The following is a 16,545-nucleotide window of genomic DNA, read 5'->3' as shown; positions in this document are numbered from 1 at the left end:
AAGAGCTCTGTGAGTCTGTAATTCTCATACTGAGAGCTCTGGGCAAACAACTTTTTGCTCCCAGATTGGGCTAGGATCTTACCCCTCTCTGTGCCCCAGCCTAGGCACATCTGTGATTTCTGACTTTGGGACCCACTGAGACTCGCTGAGGCAAGAAAGGAAATCAGTCTCAAGGACTTCTGCAGAAAACTTCCTTCCCTTTCCTGAAGCCCAGACCCCTCCATGACAAAGGGAGATAATATTTACCTCCAAGTGCAGTGTGGATTGAAGAAGATAAAGGATCTAGCACAGTGCCTGGTAGATAGTAGATACCCAATACATTTTTAATAGACATTTATTAATAATTAACTTCTTTCACCACTACCCCCACCCCCACCCTAGAGCCATTATAGAGTTGCTATTGCTTATTCACTCACTTATTCAGGGTGCCTGAAATTTGAACTTATCTTTTTCCGAGTCTATATAATCAGAAAAAGTGAACTATGAGTGCCAGCTGTTTATCATCACAATCTCACTTCTGAATAAAATGAAGATGCTTACACTACTTAATTTGAGGGATTGTGAAGATTGATAAAATGAAATAGAATATGTTTGAGAAAACCTGAAGTTTGGACAAAGGAAGAAACACAATGTATTTTCAAGACTGGATTTTTTTAAAAATGAGAGACGACTGGGGAAGTAATTCAACTTGAGCAGGTGGCCATCTAGCCACTTGAGATAGCTTTATAACTCATGGTTTTAGTTCTTTTTTGGACTCAGCTTGTTTGTTCCTCTCCAGCCCATCCTTTCCTATTATCTCCCAAATGTGCACCCAAATTGCTAATTACAACAATTGACATTTCATAGATAAAAGAAAACAAAATCTTACAGAAGATAAATGAAGTTCTCTCTTGCCTACCTAATTCTTACTTTCAAACCCATAGCGCTGGAGTAGGGATTCTAAACCAGCGCTATAGATATTTTGAGGATAATTCTTTGCTGTAGGTTCTGTTCTGTGCATTTTAGGATGTTTAGCAAAACCCTTGGTCTCTATTTACCAGATACCAACAGCATATTCCTGGTTGTGACAATGAAAATATCTCCAGACATTGACAAATCTTCGCTGGGTTGGCAACATCAGCCTGGCTGAGAACCTACCATCTGGAGACTCCAACCTCCTCTTCAAATCAAGCAAGAAGGAAACACCAATGGAAGGAAAGTAGCTGGCATTTTCCCAGAATGCAAAGGGGTTGCAGTTTGTGATGCATTCAGCCAACGTGTCATCAAGCCCTGTGGAGAGCTGTCAGTACGGATGTTGGACTTTCTCAGAACCTTGGGATTGGAAATAGGAACTGAGAATTGATGTTTGTTTTATTTGACAGTTTTTGAGATTCTGTGTCTGTTGACCTTGGATGCCTTCCAGAGGAAACACAGAGCAACAAGACACAACTCGGTTGTTGATTTTCAAAAAAATCATATAGCAATTTCCAGGAAAAATCCAGAAAGAAAAGGGTGTATCAGAAATTCAGCCACAAAGGAACAGCACTGTCACAGGAAGTAATAACTCAGAGACTTAGCATAACAGAGCTGGAGCCATGGAGGAGGAAATCAGAGATGTAAAGGATGTTTACCTCACAACCAAAGACCTCAGAGACAATAGATAGATTCAGTGTTCTCTTAAGACTGACTGGCACTTAAGATGTCAATATGAGTGAATATGTCAAGATCCCAACAGAAATGTGTTACAGATATGCAAAGAAAATTATTACACAACATCTTCCATAACTCAGGGGAGAAAAAATGATAAATGGCTGAGCCACATTGGAGTAGAGTATAAAACTGGTTAAACTGGACTGAGAGCTGCCTGGCACTCTGCACTTGACCAGTGCAGGCTCTGTTCTGGACTATATGTAACCGATGTCTTGCAAAGATCCCTGATCACTAGGTAGCTTTGTCAGGTACATTGGCAGCTTGCCCAAGCTTCTTCACTTGTGTGTTGTTTCATGTCAGTTACAGAAATATGTTATTGACATGTTTTTTCTACTTGTGTGCTGTGCACTGAAATAGCACATTCACAGTTGTCCTAAATCTCACATTTTTCTTAAGAGCCAGACTCAGATGTTGCTAAGGAATAATGCATACAGGAATGCATGCCTTTAAACTCCCCCACTTTGTTTGTGCTAGTGGTCTGGGAAAAGGTAACTGGAAACAGGATGATAGAAAGAGTGGATGAGGGAGATGAGAAAGATGGGCCAGATTGAAATATTTTTTATCCATTTGTTGAAAGATCCTTATAAGTTTCCCTTCTTTTTCTTCATTTGCCTGTCATTTACTCCTTATAAGAGAATGTGGTGTATCAGTCATTTCAGCATCAACTATTAATTTAAGGTAACTCGCTGGTCCCAAAGAAAGATTTTCTTCCTGTAGGAGCTTTTATGGAATTTGGAACAAATTAATCTGTCACCCCTCTCTAATGCCTTGTCCTAGTTTCCCTTAAGGAATCTAGAAATAACCATTAACCAACTTCCTTCCAACTCCGAACACCACCAGTACTAGTATATGTGCATCTTGTTGTTCACTGATAAAGAATAGCTCAAGGTTCCTTTTTAAAGCAAAGATTCCCTTGAGTTCAAGAAGATGGTTAGAGTTCTCCCTGAGCAAAGAAGAGGTGCCTCTGTTGGTATTGTCAGTTACAGTCATAACCAGGCTCATCCTTCACAATAAAAGAGCAGCAAAATACACATTGTAAACACCTCAAGAAATTCACAAAGTACTTTTCACCTCTAGTTTTAACCACCACTATAAAAGGAAGCTGTGCTTGGGATTTAAACAAGGCAAGGTGTTTATTCCCAAATTTCCTTTGAATAGAGGTGGATAGAAGAGGAGCCACATGCCACTAGTTGATACAGCAGTTAGAGAAATTGTGTGGGCTGTTCCTGAGTGATCTGTAAAACATGAGTAATATCAATTATCTCACAGAGCTGCTTTGAGGAACAAATGTGATGGTCTATGAAAGCACTTGGAAAACATAAAGTGGCGTTTAAGTGTAAGATGTTATTAACAACAATGGTGATTTCTTTAAATAGCGGCTCAGTGTCTAGTGCATTATTTTGGCAGATCATAGATGTGGAATGAAGGTAAGTGGGGTGATATTCAGAAGTATGCCTTCTCTCTGTCAACCTATTAAAGGATGTGGTGGTATGTTAATTGCATTCATTGTTTAAAGAGACTTTACCATGAAATGCATGAGGTTACTTGTGGCCCTGGGCTTGTTTTTGTCACATGAGCAAAGGAAATCTCTTGAAGAGGGAGCGTGGTTATGGAATGATCACAGAACACTGCCCTGCACTCACATCTTGGTTACAACTTCTGCTTGCTTTGTGACATTTTTCAGTTGACAATTTTTATGAGCACCATCTTAGTCCCTAAGGAGCTTCATATTGAAGACAGATAATTATTATGTGGACATGAACAGTTCAAGTGCAAATATTAAAGGAACAAGTAATAGATAATTTTGTGGCAGACAGATCATATGCTTAAAAAATCTTAAACGCTGGTACAAGGCTAACATGTAAAATGGGAAGAAGAGTATAGAAAGGGGAGATGGCTCTGTATTTAAATTTCTGGTGACTTCTCTTTGGAAACATTCTCAATGAGAAACATTTCTTTCTTTGACAATGAGAACCGAATCATTACCTTTTCCTAGCAATATCTCTTCTCCAACAGAAAATTTCCAACTTGCAGATACAAAACTCATAACATCATTGTTTTTACTTTTAGGAGAGTGAGCAAAGAAGGGAGTCTGTCTGATTATACCACTTGATGTTATTACTTTAGGAAAGAAAATATTTATAGAGAAAAAAATATTAGACTGCTTCATTAACTAATTAATATATTAGAGCTAATACTTGTCCCAGGCATACTTATCAGTGTGATATGATTTCTTCCTATTTAATAGTGATATATATATTTTAAAATTTACTAAAACAATGGTTTTAATATAGATCCTTCAAAAAGATGAGACACTATCTTTACACAAAATCTATATTAGATGACATAAGATAATCCCCATTCTAAGGGATTTTCTTCATGTTTTAATGATTTGGTAGGTGGGAAAGTGAAAAAGAATGACTTTTACAAATACTACTGATGGTTTCATCCTCAGTTCCATTTATTTTATAAAAGGTTAGTATTTTTCCTAAGTCTTTGAGTAAGAATTTATAAGAAAGAAAAATCACTTTACAGGTTTAAAAATTGGTAGCTGGTACTAAATTATAGCTAATAAACACAAAGCTAAATTATAGCTGCTGCTGCTGCTGCTAAGTCACCTCAGTCATGTCCGACTCTGTATGACCCCATAGATGGCAGCCCACCAGGCTCCATCGTCCCTGGGATTCTAATAAACACAAAATAGGAGAAAAGAAATCATTATCTTTTGGGGCAATATTTTACACCATGTGCTTGTCCTGTGTGTAAATATTTTTTGAGGTAAGGAAGCAGAGCCCACACATAGTAGGCATTCAATGAATGTTTCCTGATTATAATTAAGAACTCTTTGCGACTTTATGACTCAATGCTACATTCCTTAATGCTCTAAAACAGACCCACTGTTTGGTAACAGATTGTACAAGGAACCTGCAAGTGGTCAAAAGCCAAAGACCCCCACAGTCAATCTTCCAGACATCCTTAAAAAGACTTCCCAGACTACAGGGATGGTTGTATGCCTGTAATTGCTCCCCTCATAGAAATGCAGAGAACAACATCAGTGTTCTATAAGAGAAAGGGAGATGACAATAAGATTAAAAACAGGGGATGTTGATCATTACAGCCTGAGAAAAAAACCCAAAACTTAAGTTCTCCCCCAACTACTACCCCTGCAAATCTAACAACTATCAGAAACCAATGGATCCTCCTTTGCTATTTGTTGTTGGATGCAGGATTCTTCATTAAAGTTGAGGGATTAAATATAACACTTTAGCTAATTAATTATAGTTTGATCATTTTGACACCTCCAAATGACTCAACCACATACCTTGAAGCTTTGTCAACTCAATTGCATCTTTATTTTTGTTGCCTTTAACCAACAATGAAGACTAATGCCACTCTTTCTAGTTTTCAATCACCTCTACAGAAGTGTTCCCCTGGCAATGTGCAAGGACAGACCTAATTAATCCCTCATCTGCCCTCTGTGCTGTCTATACATCACCCTGGCAGTTGAAACTGCTGCTTGTTTTAAGGCTATTGCTGGAATGAAAAGCTCATCTGTTTTTCAATAATTTTACCACAGGTGGTGATTTGTAATTAGAAAGGGCAGAATCCAAATTTTGGTGTGCATGCATGTGTCTGTGCCTGTGTGTGTGTGTACATGTGCATGCATGCACCCTATAATTTACAACGGGCATTTCTTGTAGAAAAAAGGAAAAGTATGTAAAACACACTGTTCACCGGAAACTATCACAACACTGTTAATTGGCTATACCCCAATACAAATGTTTTTGGTGTTAAATAAATAAATAAATAATTTTTTTAAAAAAGAATGTAAAACAGTAGCATAGCAAGAGAAAAGCATTAACTTTTTCACCAAGCTGAACAAAAAAATTTTGAAAAAATGGATCTGTATGGTTTCAAAGTTTTTCTTCTTTTTAAAATTGATAGTAGTCCAGGGAAGATTAGAGATCAAAGGCTGAGAGAAAATGAAAAGACTATAAGATGCAGGAAATGTGAGGTTGCCTGGTGTTCCTGGATTGCTGGTGCTTGTGGTGAGCATGGGGAGGTGGAACAAGGTGGGTCAAGGTGGAAAGCTCCTCCTTGACTTTGGTCTCTTTGGTAACTTGTCTCACTCTGCAGGAGGGAAAATATGTAAATTTGACTATTTCACCAACTTAAAAAATATCTCAATGACTTTACATTGCTCTAAGCATTAACACAAAATTTTTAATTAATCTTAAACCCATGTCTCTCAAACATCAATGTCTATACAGATCACCTGGAGATCTATTCAAAATACTGATTTTGATTTGTATGTCACACGGGGCCAAGATTCTGCATTGATGACAAGCATCCTGGTGGGATGATGCCATTGGTCTGCAGATGACATTTTGTATAGCAAGGACCTGAAAGACCCTTCTCTGTCTGGTCCACCAACTTCAGGATTCCCTCCTCTGTCACTGTCTGTCCACGGTGGCTTCTTTTCCATTTTTTGAAGTTAGCATGCTCCCTCTCCACTCAAGCCTTTGAACATGTTCTTTCTTTCACCCAGAATTTTTCTTCTCTAGCTCTATTTTTCCCAACCCCAACTCCCATGTGCCTGCTCCTCTCGTATTCATCCAGTAGAATTTATCTTCAGACTCACTCCAAAGCTTCTACTTTACCTTCATAGCATTTTACCCAGTTTGTATTCATATTTTGAAGTTGTATGATTATCTAGTAAATGTTTCTATTTCCCTTAGACTCCAAGAAGATTGAACTTAGACGTTAAAGAACTGTGCTATCAGGGGTTCAAAGTTCCTTTATGGGTCAGTCTCCAGGTTAAGACAGAGCTGGATCCTAGAAGATGACATGATGTCACTATTGGCTAGAATGGGAGATGAGCATCAAACACCTGGGTACAGGTCAAAGATGACAAGGATTGAACTTCCTGCAGAAGCAGGAGGGAGAGAGAGAGAGAGCGAGAGCGAGCAAGTAGACCTGGAGTGCAAGAAACCAAGTGTGATACACATATTTGCTTGTTGTTCAGTCGCATAGTTGTGTCCGACTCTTTGTGACCCCATGGACTGAAGCATGCCAGACTTCCATGTCCTTCACCATCTCCAAGAGCTTGCCCAAACTCATGTCCATTTAGTTGGTGATGCCATCCAACCATCTCAACCTCTGTCATCCCCTTCTCCTCCTGACTTCAGTCTTCCCCAGCATCTGGGTCTTTTCCAATCAGTCAGCATCAGGTTGCCTTGCTCACCATTAAATCCTCTTTCCCCAATTTCTGGCACATAATATAATTTCAAAAAATAAATGCAAATAACTAAAATGCATATCTCCTGATCTGGTGGCCCCTCTAAATAAGCACAACGTATATACAGTGAGTCAAAAGTTTGAGCAACATATGTAATTAAATTTTCTTGAAGCTACAAAGATGCAAAAAAATAAACAAAGTTCATTTTAATAATCTATTTGGCTTAACCTGAAATATTAGCATGTAATAAATATTTTACATTTATATTGCCTTTCAGACTACGTCTGCAAAAGTCCAGGGTGTGTTTCATGTCTTCTGCACATCTTCATTCAGATCAGCCACATTTCAAGTGCTCAGTAGTCACATGCGATTATGGTTACCATATCGGACAACACAGCTCTCAACCCTGTGAGCTCTCTCTACATTTCTTGATTGAATATCTGAACTGGCACATGTTGGGAGATGAGCATCTAGAAAAGAATGCAGCTAAGAACTGCAAACACACTGCATCCCTCACCCTACACTCTTTGTAAAAAAGTCATCTCTTACCCTCCAATGTGTGCTGGGCACACAAGTTCCTCTCCATTGGGAGCCTATGGTGTGAGCAACTCTCACTATGGAGACCATAAAACTAGAAAGAGAGACTAAGTACTTTTATTTCTGTGTCAATATGCCTGAAGGGGAGAAGCAGTTTCTAAAACACTGTGTACTTGATCTGGAATGTTGAAGGAAAGTGACTGAAGGATTTCTCATTTTCCATCTTGTGCAGGTTCCCAGTGAGCCACTGACAATTCCAGGTAACGTAGGCAGCCTGTATATGCTTATGTGTGTTACCAGTGCTAGTGACAAGGAATTGCTCTTTAATAAAGCATTCAGAACACTTTGTCTGTGACTACTGGGAACACTGTTCACAAGCACGTGTGTAATTTTGAAATTAATCAAATGCACTCCTTAATCTATGATGCACCTGGTGAATAATATCATACAAGTTATGCACTAAACATTGCATATTTTCATCTTTAATTCTAGGAATCTTAACTCTACATACAAGGTGCTGGAATGCTTATTCATTTATTCATTCATTCTATTCACTTATTCATTCCTTCAACAAATCTTAATTGAGCATTCTCGCATGCATGGTGCCATGCTAGAGACAGTGACCCAAAAGGCAAGGTAACTGCAATTCTCAGTCTGAGAAGCCTAATCTGGGAATACCACTCTTGCATATTATTTACTCAAGGAATTTCTGTGTATATTTTAGAGAGACTGGAAAATAAGCTGCTAGTCAAACATGGCAGATGTTTTTGCTAAGTCTACAGAAGTTTCTTTTGCCAACAGTTTAAGTCAAGTGTTCGCTAAGTCCCAACCCTTAAATTCCAAGAGAGGGTCACTTTCACGGTCTATTCTCAGGTGTGCTGTTGAACATTTCCATCAACCCTGTAACAGAATTTCAGCAGCTTCCCTTGGCATCTCCTGTCCTCAACTCTAGGCAATCTCTAGGAAAGGCAGTGGTAGAAGAGAGATACCTCATACAGCATCAGAGCCCCACTGCAGCTCTGTTACAAGCCTTGCCCGAAGCCATCTTACTATGGATTTCTGAGGCTTAGATGCCCAGTTTTTCTTCTCCCCCAGTGGGATGGACCCAAGTGAGGACCCTGATGCTCCTTATTTGCTTGTCAGCATTATTCCTTTTGTCCTTTTATACAGTTCATGAGGTTCTCATGGCAAGCATACCGGGGTGGTTTGCCATTCCCTCCTCCCATGAATCACGTTTTGTCAGAACTCTCCACTATGACCTGTCCATCTTGGGTAGTCCTACATGGCATGGCTCATCGCTTCATCAAGATACGCAAGCCCCTTCACCACAAGGCAATGATCTGTGTGCTGCAGTCCACAGGGTCGCAAAGAGTCGGACACGACTGGGCGACCAAACAATTGTTCCTTTTACTCACTTGCTCTTTCTCTTAGAACTATAAGGAGTTCCTTGCCATCTTTTGGGTGTCTCCAGGTCTCCAATTCCTTTTCTTTGGACAAAAGGGAAAATAACCTCTTGCACTGCACAGCTCTTTCAGAAGAGATACCCACAGCAGAAGTGCCAGGGTCCTATCAGTTAATTCGTTCAGTCTGTTCCACTTCCTAGTCCTAGCAGTCTACATACTTCCTAGGGAAGGGGTTGGATAAGAGAGGATTAGAAATAGACCCTTACTGTATAGATCCTGAATCACTTGTCTGTCCCCACTTTCTGGCTCTGCTCCTGAGTCTAACCCACCTTTCAAAGACATGCTGCCAAAGAGTAAAGATTTTTCTCATAGTTTTTCTTTTACCCCATTTCAGTCTGGATTCACTCAAGCCTTCCCTGTCGCCTTAGATGGCCTGACATGTACATACATTTGAACTCCAGTGGTAGACAAGACTCAGGTATTTACTCTTGGAGCTCCTTGGCCCTTGGCTAGACACTTGTGTAAGTGTTTCTGAACATTGTGTGACAGGTGAGGAGTCTGTGTCTGCCCAGAGAACACGAAGGACTGCCAGGAGGTGTCAGCTCTCTCCAGGCCAAGAAACCCTGTTGGGCCAGGTGAGTACACTCAGAGAGTGCTAGAGACTTGGTGTTCATAAAGTTTAAATAACCAGCTTCTACATTTCCAACTTTCTATTATTATGGATATTTGAAATTTTAATTTAACATATCCCTCAAAAGAAGGAAATAGAATTTGTATGTGCCATGATGAGTCATCATTTTTTTGTGCACAGTATTGGAACATGAAGACTCTATGATGCCATTCCAAGTGGATGCCTAGTTGAGAAGGGAGCAAGCATTAGGAAAATGGGGATTTTAATGTATGTGATCCTTAAGCTAAGTAACAAGACATTGATCTATTATTTGAAAACCTCACTACTTCTTTAGCACCTAATAAGTGTTTGTTACTCACCTACTCTTTGAATCCAGACTTTTATTGGGTTAATCTCTTTGACATGGTGAATATATTCTTATAGAGATCATGACATTCAAGGTGTACTTTGCCTGAAAAAAACAAATGAGTTAAGAAAATATGTTATACATAAGATCACATATTCCCATTGACTTTCATGGTCATTTTAGAGAACCTCTCCCATAAAGAAATTAGGAAGGAAATGCACAATAAAATTTCCAACTTTCCACTCCAAGTGCATTTTGCTTTGCTACCATATTACCTTCATGGCTTTCACTTTCCTAATCAATTTGACAAGAACTAGGCAGATAAATGATAATCCACATGAACTCAAAAACATTCTCTCAGGAGTACACATATATTACTATGTCCCTAGAAATTCTGTGGACTTCACGAAATTTGCCTATTGAATCAGCAGTTCTGATAGTTATTAAACTGAAAAAGTCAATGGAAAATTTTTATTCTTGAATATCTCAGATGCTGTAAAGTGTTACTCTAACTCCCATTGTGATTTTCTACATCCTGTAAACCTCGGAAGCCATCAACATTTGCTCCATTGATAACTGAGTATTGCTAAATTCTGGTAGTTGATGTCAAGGATAATCTTACCATTGAGTGATTCAGTTGGGAATGATGTTGAGTGAATCATCTGTCACTACTTTCTCTAAGCTGTCGGGATGGGTGATTCGGGTGGGGGACCTTTGTGAGAGGCAGCCCTTGGCATCTTTCTTAAAGTGAGTCCCAATCTTTCCAGGTTCTTTCATGCAAGAGGAGATCATTTCCAGTTTAAGATATTAAATGGTACCCTTATCATCTGTAACTATCTGTACTACCTTCCTAATTTCCACTTTATATCACCTGCCATAGGCATTGTGAAAATACAAATGATTAAGTAGAAAAACAACACATAGTCATTGATTAATTTCTTATATACCCTCCACTTTTTCCATCCCCAATGGAGGAAAATACGAAAGAGAAAAGGATGCCAGTGTGCATGCCTCCTGGCATGGCTTTTCTTCTAGCCCTTGGACTCTTTCCTGAGTTCCAATTTTACTACCTACCTGGGAAAGTAAACAACCGAGTGATTTTCTGAACATTTCTGCAAGACTACCTGAAAGATTCTCCATCAGCCCTGTGTTTGTATCCTTGATGCCTTGGAGGGAATTTGGTGGAGCCAAGAAAGGCTTATAAATAACCTCCAGGTGACTTGGCCAAAAGTCCAACCGTCTCTTATTCTCCTGAGTGATTTACTATGCCATTTATTTTCAGTTCTAGTGTTGGCCAGTGTGGTTGATGAGTTGAAATCCTAACAATCAACTGACCATGGTCTGAAGTGGCAGCAGACTGAAGCCAATGTGTGCTGGGCCTGGTGACAGCCACTGTGGGACCGAGCTGGCCAGAAGCTGGGGAGGGCCTCGGGTTGTGAGTGCAGGCCTGATCTGCCCAGATGAATGGGAGCTGACAAGAGTGATCTCTGCAGCATGGACACCAGGCACAGAAACGTCGCTTATAATGGCCAGAGAAGTAACAGGGGACTCGCACTAATTTTACTTGATTTTGATTCAGAGATGTCCTTTGTGCTAAGAGACAGAGCTAGCTGGGAGTCATGTATGGGAAAACCACTCCCTCCCTTACCATGCCCACCCTCATTTAATCAGACCTGCAAAACTGCTGGCACTTTGTGCCATTAGGACAGTCATCCTTTAACCCAGGCTTCACTGTAGAATCACCTGAGTATTTATGGTCTGGTCCCTGGGAGGAGGCTTCTGATTTATTTATTTTTGTTTTGTTTTGGTTTTTTGTTGTTGTTTTTCTTTTTTCTGTTTTCAATTAATTTTCTTTGAAGGATAATTGCTTTACAGAATTTTGTTGTTTTCTGTCAAACCTCAACATGAATCAGCCATAGGTATACATATATCTTCTCCCTTTTGAACCTCCCTCCTATCTCCCTCCCCATCCCACCCTTCTAGGTTGATACAGAGCCCCTGTTTGAGTTTCCTGAGCCATACAGCAAATTCCCATTAGCTATCTATTTTGCATATGGTAATGTTAGTTTCCGTGATACTCTTTCCATACAACTCACCCTCTCCTCGCCTCTCCCCATGACTGTAAGTCTATTCTCTAAGTCTGTTTCTCCATTGCTGCCCTGTAAATAAATTCTTCAGTACCATTTTTTCTAGATTCCGTATATATGTGTTAGAATACAATATTTATCTTTCTCTTTCTGACTCACTTCACTCTGTATAATAGGTTCTAGGTTCATCCACCTCATCAGAACTGACTCAAATGTGTTCCTTTTTATGGCTGAGTAATATTCCACTGTGTATATGTACCACAACTTCTTTATCCATTCATCTGTCAATGGATATCTAGGTTGCTTCCATGTTCTAACTATTGTAAATAGTGCTGCAGTGAACAAGGGGATACATGTGTTTTTTTCAGTTTTGGTTTCCTCAGGGTATATGCCTAGGAGTGGGATTGCTGGATCATACGGTAGTTTTATTCCTGGATTTTTAAGGAATCTCCATACTGTCTTCCATGGTGGCTGTATCAGTTTACATTACCACCAACAGTGCAAGAGCGTTCCCTTTTCTGCACACCCTCTCCAGCATTTATTGTTTGTAGACTTTTTGATGATGGCTATTTTGACCGGTGTAAGGTGATATCTCATTGTAGTTTTGATTTGCATTTCTCTAATAATGAACAATGTTGAGCATCTTTTCATGTGTTTGTTAGCCATCTGTATGTCTTCTTTGGAGAAATGTCTGTTTAGATCTTTTCCCCACTTTTTGATTGGGTTGTTTGTTTTTCTGGCATTGAGTTGTATGAGCTGCTTACATATTTTGGAAATTAATCCTTTGTTAGCTGTTTCATTGCTGTTATTTTCTCCCATTCTGAGGGTTGTCTTTCCACTTTGCTTACAGTTTCCTTTGCTGTGCAAAAGCTTTTAAGTTTAATCAGGTCCCACTTGTTTACTTTTGTTTTTATTTCCATTACTCTAGGCAGTGGGTCATAGAGGATCTTGCTTTGATTTATGTCATCGAGTGTTCTGCTTATGTTTTCCTCTATAAAACTATAAGAGTATTATAGTTTCTGGTCTTACATTTAGGTCTTTAATCCATTTTGAGTTTATCTTTGTGTATGGTGTTAAGGAGTGTTCTGATTTCATTCTATTATATGTAGCTGTCCAGTTTTCCCAGCACCATTTATTGAAGAGGCTGTCTTTGCCCCATTGTATATTCTTGCCTCCTTTGTCAAAAATAAAGTACCATAGGTGTGTGGGTTTATTTCCGGGCTTTCTATCTTGTTCCATTGGTCTATATTTCTGTTTTTGTGCCAGTACCATACTGTCTTGATGACTGTAGCTTTGTAGTATAATCTGAAGTCAGGAAGGTAGATTTCTCCAGCTCCATTCTTCTTTCTCAAGACTGCTTTGGCTATTCAGGGTCTTTTGTGCTTCCATATGAATTGTAAAATTTTTTGTTCTAGTTCTGTGAAGAATGCCATTGGTAATTTGTTAGGGATCACATTGAATCTGTAGCTTGTGCTTGGTAGTTTAGTCATTTTCACAATACTGATCCTTCCTACCCAGGAACATGAAATATCTCTCCATCTGTTTATGTTGCCTTTGATTTCTTTCATTAGTGTCTTATAATTTTCTGTGTACAGTTATTTTGTCTCCTTAGGTAAGTTTATTCCTAGATATTTTATTCTTTTTGTTACAATGGTGAATGGGATTGATTCCTTAATTTCTCTTTCTGATTTTTCATTGTTAGTATATAGAAATGCAAGTGACTTCTGTGTATTGATTTTGTATCCTGCAACTGAAGCTATGATTTAATTGGCCCTGGCGGTGGGACCTGGGCTTCCCAGGTGGTGCTAGTGGTCAAGAACCTGCCGAACAATGCAGAAGACATAAGAGACTTGGGTTCGATTTCTGGGTTGGGAAGATGCCCTAGAGGAGGGCATGGCAACCCACTCCAATATTCTTGCTTGGAGAATCCCATGGACAGAGGAGCCTGGTGGGCTACAGGCCATATGGTCGCAAAGAGTCAGACACAACCGAGGTGACTCGGCATGCATGCATGCACAGGATGGGACCCAGGCCTCGACATGCCTTAAAATCTCCCCTGGGTGATTCTGATCCCAGTAGTGCCTGAGGACCACTGCAGTAAAAGACTGAAAGTGAAGACTAAATGCCCAGGAAAATTGGTATAATTTTTATTATAATAACACTGTGAACCTATATTGCCCAAGAAGCACCAATCTTTTCCTATTTTATTACCTCAACATTATATTTTTAGATGTTGGTACCTGATATAGTTTAGGAAAACTTTGACTTTTCTGGAATAGAGGGAAAAAACAGTCCAAGTACTAGATGTAGGGTGGGGGAAGCTAATTTTTACTTACCCATCTACACATCTATTTATTTTTCAGCTTTATTGAGGTATAATTGACAAATAAAACTAAAGCTAATTGTAAACAAATGAATTTAGGCTAAACTCAAATTTCTTTTCCTGATTGGTGAAGTTCACAATTTGAAAATATTCTATGTTAAAGTAAATATGAAGATGAAATTTATGCATTATGCTGCCAAAGCAGTTTTTAACAAACAAGACTGTCCAAAAGTCTGAGGTAGCCATACTGGATAAGTTCTCAATATTGCTGGAGGTTGTGTAAATGGGTAGAAGTATTTTGGAAAGCATTTTGCTTATATGTGTCAAGAGTCTCAAAATTTCATATTCAACTTAGAGAAAATCTATTCTCAGGGTAGATTTAGAGTTGAAAACAGAGATTTATGTTTAAAGAGATTTAGTTCATCATTTTTGGTAAAAGGAATAAAAGTGTGATAACCAATAATAAATAGACAGATGGGATCAATTAGCTATTGTATTCTTTCTTACAAGATTATTATATAATTATTAAAAATGTTTCTAAATAATATTTCACAAAATTGTAAAAGCATCAAAAAAATATTAATGATAATCCTGAACACGAAATATATATGTATACATATATACACAAAACATGACCCTCAGTTTCAAAAACTCTATATAGCATATGCATATAAATATACTGAGCCTGATCTATTTGTTTTTTTAACATGGTAAAATCTTGGATGAAGGTTAGCCAGTATAGCTCATGGTGTTATTAAGGGTTATCTCTCTGTGATGAAATCATAGACCATTTTAACTTTTAAAATATTAAGCCATATATTTAAAATTTTCTACCACGAGCCAGAAAAATTATATCCTGAAAAAACTATACCTATTTTTAAGTATTAAGAAAATTCTTTATCAGCTAAATTCAATAGCTATTTTCTCTGCTCTGAGAAATAATGTAGCAAAAAACTTTTAAATAGAGCCATAAAATGCTAAATGATTAGGGCAGGGAATGAGTTTTTTTGGAAATTCAGAAGAGAGAGGACTAGTTGCTCATGGAAAATGGAGTATCTCATGAAACATAGTTGAGGCTGGATTCAGCAAGACTTGAATGCCAGACTAAGGAATATAGACTTTTTTCTGGTGCAAATAGAAGTCCTTGGAGAGATCTTTGTAGTTCTAGTTAATGAATATCCTTAGTTCTTCTCTATTAAAGCTTGTACCCTGAAAATGTATATGTATATGTGTATTCATATCTGAAAGTATGTACCCTGAATGCATTCACCCTTAGGCAGGAACTAATGTGTCTATAAAGAAGAAACAGGAAGAATGATTAAGGCGTTCATTAATTGGGGTCCATTTACATTTTCAGAGTCAGCTAAAAAATCATCCACTTGTTTAAAAGGAAATCTTCTCAGTTTATTATAGTCATTATTACTTGGCAGTAAGAGATAGCTAGTTTGAATTTCATCTGTAGAGGAAATTGCATAGTCTGTTGTGTCTCTTAAGGGTCACTATTAGTCAATGATTGAGTAAAAGAAATTGCAGTTCTTGAAACAAAATCGGTTATTGAGTACCTACTATGTGCAAGATGGTTGGATGAATTCCATATATAAACTCATTTACTCCTCACAACAATCCCTCAAGTTTGGTATTTATAATTCATATTTTAAATAAGTGAAAGTGAAAGTCGCTCAGTGGTGTCAGACTCTTTGTGACCCCATGGATTATATAGTCCATGGAATTCTCCAGGCTGGAATACTGGAGTGGGTAGCCCTTCCCTTCTCCAGGAGATCTTTCCAATCCTGGGCTCGAACTCAGGTCTCCTGTATTGCAGGTAGATTCTTTACCAGCTGAGCCACCAAGGAAGCCCATTTTAAAGTAAAGGAGTCTGAGAAAGATGTTAAGAAGGTGCAGTAACTGGCCAATATGAATTTAGATTTCAATCTGAATGTATTTTTTGCTCACCTTTCAGTGTGAGCCAATGGAAGATAACTTATCACACTAGAGCACCCCCATTAACCAAGGCATTTTCTAACTTTATTGTTGAATCATATATTTTTGAAAATATATGCGTATATATGCAATATGTACATGTGTGTCCATGTGAGTGTAGTGTATATATATAGCTATTTTATACCAGTGTATTTATATGTGATATATAGACATGCCTTATAGTAATAAATTTATGCATATAATTATGGCAATATATCAAATATTTACTGTGCTATGCTTTTTATATGCATGTATTATATGAAAGTGAAAGTCACTCAGTCGTGTCCGACTCTTTGCGCCCCATGGACTG

The 16,545-nt window shown here is 38.4% G+C and overlaps 1 long non-coding RNA gene across 1 annotated transcript in view; it reads right to left on the bottom strand.

Moving 5' to 3' along the window:
• LOC145518735 (uncharacterized) overlaps positions 1–16,545 on the bottom strand; it is a 270,910-nt gene that overhangs the window by 40,620 nt on the left and 213,745 nt on the right. Inside the window, exon 5 of the long non-coding RNA XR_014063235.1 lies at positions 9,859–9,950. This is a non-coding gene — a long non-coding RNA (uncharacterized LOC145518735). The remainder of the gene's footprint in view (positions 1–9,858; positions 9,951–16,545) is intronic.

This window comes from Giraffa tippelskirchi, chromosome 8, assembly GCF_054371585.1.
Source record: "Giraffa tippelskirchi isolate mGirTip1 chromosome 8, T2T-mGirTip1v1.2.pri, whole genome shotgun sequence".
Classification (NCBI taxonomy): Eukaryota; Metazoa; Chordata; class Mammalia; order Artiodactyla; family Giraffidae; genus Giraffa; species Giraffa tippelskirchi.
The sequence above is the reverse complement of the archived record's forward strand: the minus strand, read 5'-3'. Positions and strand labels throughout refer to the sequence as shown.